This window comes from Sinocyclocheilus rhinocerous, unplaced genomic scaffold, assembly GCF_001515625.1.
Source record: "Sinocyclocheilus rhinocerous isolate Xijiao unplaced genomic scaffold, SAMN03320098_v1.1 scaffold2715, whole genome shotgun sequence".
NCBI lineage: Eukaryota > Metazoa > Chordata > Actinopteri > Cypriniformes > Cyprinidae > Sinocyclocheilus > Sinocyclocheilus rhinocerous.
The window spans coordinates 159,442-163,742 of NW_015667273.1; the positions used below are offsets into that span (position 1 = coordinate 159,442).

At 39.0% G+C, this 4,301-nt stretch overlaps 1 protein-coding gene across 1 annotated transcript in view; it reads right to left on the reverse strand.

The window, feature by feature from the left end:
• The window catches only part of LOC107733550 (carbohydrate sulfotransferase 15-like), a 25,193-nt gene extending 22,418 nt beyond the window's left edge, over window positions 1-2,775 (reverse strand). Inside the window, exon 1 of the mRNA XM_016545218.1 lies at window positions 2,702-2,775. The gene's annotated coding sequence lies outside the window, so the exon portion shown is untranslated. The remainder of the gene's footprint in view (window positions 1-2,701) is intronic.
• Window positions 2,776-4,301: the final 1,526 nt, after the last annotated feature.

Sequence of the window (4,301 nt, forward strand, 5' to 3'; positions counted from 1 at the left end):
TTTAAAAAAAAAAAAAAAAGAGGGGGTTTGCCAGGGGAGGGGGAGGGGGAGGGGAGGCCGGTCACAAACACACACATAGGTAGGAAGAAGGAGACATTCACATGAATACAAACACACACAAACACAAACACAGCTCCATGTCAGAAGCCAAAGGGCATCTGTCTACCTGTTAGGCCAAGTTTTGTGACTCTCAGAAGAAAAAGGAAGAGAAATGTTAATAAAGGCCTTGAGCCCTATAGTGTGAGGTCTGAGAGACCCTGCTGACTCCCACTACTGAGTTTCATCTCACTGCTGAAAGCAATATGAACACTACATGAAAAGCCTCCATAATATAAAATGTACCCTTATAGCATTCCAGAAGAAATTGCATATTTTTGTGTTAAAGTTATGATGATGAAAATGATGCTTCTGTTTTTCTTATCATAGGCCAAGCTAACCATTAAAAAAATTGTGCTCAATGACCGTGACATAACATCTGACATAAATCTGACATGTAATAAGAAAATTACATTGGGAGTTTTTTTATATGAACAGAAAATAATGCAATGTGACTGGATGCAATATAGATAGAATACGCATAGTAGGAAACACTATTTGCTTTACGGTATAAACAGAATTGGTCCATTATAACAAAAACAAAGTAGCAAATGTTGTTGTTGCCTACTACTACGCCAAAGAAAAGTCTGAAGGTAAGAAAAGGTGAGTGCTAAAATGTTTACTTCTTAACATAAGTGCTAAAATATGATTGATTTCATAAGAAACACAAACCAGACCCTTCATACTATAAATATTTTATGCCATGTGAAACGGAAATGTGTCTGTGTGTGTATAAGTGTGTGTATATGTGTGTTTGTTTGACTATGGGTGTATGAGTGCACTTGCAGGCATAGGGTCAGACTGTTTGTGTGTGTGTGTGTGTGTGTGTGTGTGTGTGTGTGGGCAGACAGTAGGTCAGAGCGATGAAGGGTTTGGTTGTTGGTATGGATAGCATGTTGACTCAGCGCGGAGTTATATATTCTGCAGCTGTTAAGATCTGAGCCTGATGAATGTCTTTCTAAGGAAGAGACATCCATTGCACACTCCTTGTGCCAACAATTACTAATACATCACAGCCTTGTAGACACTCCAGAGTGCAGTAGCCATGACAAACATGAAAGCACTCCATGGCAATTTCCTGAGGTAATAGAGCAACACTTTCATTTCTAACATATCTACTACTAAAAAAACAATCAATCCAACCTATTGAATTCTCTAAATTATCTTAACCTTCACTTTAAATTGCTCTGAATTCATTGCTGGTTATAATTAACCAGCTACAGCCTGATAAACAGGTGCTTCACGGTACAGCATGGATTTCAACAGGTTTCGACATGTATTTCGTAGATGCAACCTGATGCCGTTGAATAATGTAAGACTAGATCCATCTGTTCTTTTCTCTTAGATAGCTGTCAGTATATTCCATGGGGGAAATACACACAATACGATAACCAAGTGAGACATGTTCTTCTACCAACATCCACTGCTGTTCCTATAGGACACCATTCCAACCAGTCTCTTTCCCTCACCTTAAACCCCATTCCTAAAATCATAGTCAGGAGTGGAGCTTACTGGATGGTGGTAAATGGGGTGTCTGAGTTAGGTGCAAGCTCTGGAAATTGGACAAAGCCTCAATCAATTGGAAAATGGCCTGAAATTTGTCATGACATATTTAATTACTTGGGAAAAGCTATTTTTCCATAATAAAGTAACATTTTATATTCCATAAGATATTCTCTTTATACAGTACATAAATCACATTACATGATGTGTGATTAATTATAGAAACACAAGTGTGTTTAGGGTGCTGTACTGTAGGTACCTAAAAATAGTTGAAGAACAATAGTCAATACTTCCAAAAATTTTCCATGGTAACCTTAGCATTCACAAAAACACTTGTATCTACAATAACTGCTAACTTAGTGTTAGTCATCATCACCAAAAAAAATAAATAAATAAATATTTTTTTTCCCCCACAGACTGTGAAAATGGTTATGATTAATCACATCTCTTGAATTTTCATAGGCTTTTTAATCAAAATAATCATATTGTGAAAATGTGTTCACAAACCAACCCCTCAACCTGAAATGGGTTGGTATAGCCTAAATGCACAACATAATTTTGGTCAATAATTAACAAGAGTTAAGAGTCTACATATTTTGTGACATGAATTTATGTTGTTTGCAAGGACTTGAAGTGATGTTTGTTTCACAAGAGATATTCAACAAAGTGGATATCGTACCAACCCACCCCGGTCTCCTCTGATTTATACAGTGACAATAACTGCAATTATGGTATTTTGGCGTAAACTGTGGTTACCATGGTAAATGTTTGTAAGGGTAATAATGCCGTTGAACTTGCCTGAGGTCGCACACAGCGAATCTTGTCACAGCAGCATCCCATCGATCTGAATGAAACATTGTGCGTGTGAAAATCCTGATGAGAGCCGCTATTTATGAAGCGCTTCTCAATGGACAAGTTTTAGAAATCATCTGTTTGACGCTTTATCATCCAGCCAGTGTCAGATGGAGCGTCGCTATAAAAAAAAAACCTCACTGTCATCTAATATAAAGGGTACATTTATTAGCTTGATCCAGTGTAACACGTAAAGCCTCGAACATTCCTGTCAAAAGATACCGTCACATTACTCGCGTAGAAAACTTACCTTGACAACTTGACTTTTTAATATCCCAGTGAACGCGTGTGTTTGCGTTTGATGACGGTAAAGCGGACCGCGATACAGAGAACTTTCTGAGCGACCGAGTTGATGAAAGCCTTTCTGTCTGTATTCAACCACAATGCCCCGTCCGCGATGCTACCACAATGCCCCGTCCGCGATGCAACCACAATGCCCCTCTCTCTCTCTCTCTCCCGTCCGCGATGCAACCACAATGCACCCCTCTCTCCCGTGCAAAAAATAAATAAATGAAAAAAAAAAAGCTGATAATTAAAAATAAATAAAAATAATGATAATTAAAAAAAAAAAAACTTCCCTCAAGCCTGATGGGGGAGGAATCTGGGCCAATTTTGGGAGCAGAGGTTGTTTTTTGTATTCCTTTTTGTATGCTTGTTTGTCAGTGCAACTTGTGCGTGAGTTTATAATGTGGTCTAAATCGAAAGTACTGAGGAGCGGAAATTGTGTCTCCTTGTAATTACCTGGTTGTTCGTACCAGCAGGTTTCATTCAAACTCCTCACCTCCCTTCAGGGGTCAGGGGCTAGAGAAGGGTCGATTGCCATGACAACTGCAGTCCGAGCCCCAGAACGCTTCGACATTTCATACCAGCTCAAGAGTTGGCCGTGTCACATCAGATGAATCACGCGCACAACCCTGGCAGTGCAGTACAATCTGCATGAGAGCGCAGAGGAACAGTCGCTGATGATGTTTGAGTGGATTATGTTCAAAGCCTGTGTAACAGCCCCAATCAATGAGATGTACCGCGCACACACAGACATCCTAACAAATAACAGCACCTCCTCTATCATCTCATTTCTCTCTCTCTCTCTCTCTCTCGCGCAGAGGTTCAGTCGGTGGAGGGGGTGGGATACGGCGCATGCTGCTACTGATGTGCTGTGCTCCCACCAATTCCAGCTATTTATGAACTCAATCTACTTGAGATTAATAATTAAATAGAATAGAATAGGCAAAATGTTGGGCTAAAGCATTAAACATGAAGGGGTGGCTAACATCTGTTGTTCTGTGAAAAGTCATAGGCCTACGACGTTTTTTGTAACATTGAATCTGTTGAATTGTGAATTTTGTGACAGTTTCGCTAAACAATATGTAGGCCTCAATAAGTACGCTGTATGAAATAATAATGTAGCCTAAGCATAGATACCTCATATAAAAGTAAGTGTGACAGAAGTGCAAGCAAATTTCAAAATTGTTTGATTTATTGAAAATGGTTTAAACACAAACCCTTTCAGCAATGTTGGCATGTTTGTTCTAATTGACTGTCATAGTCATAGTTTATTCAGAAAACAGTTTTTGGCAAAGGAAACCAGCTTTGCACTGTACTAGTTATTTTTATATATCTACAAGATGGTGTGTATAGCATTCACTTAAAATACTGTAAACATCCCCCTTGCTCATCTTCCCTTTAATGGATTCACAAAGGACCATGAGCTTTGAGATTGATGTTGTGTGGTTGTGCACATGGTAAAACTAAAAACTTAAAACCTTTGGCAAACCACAGTTACTTTTTCCAGTGGGAGAAAAAACTGAAAGATTATACAAGATGAATTCACTACAGTAGAGATGCCAGAA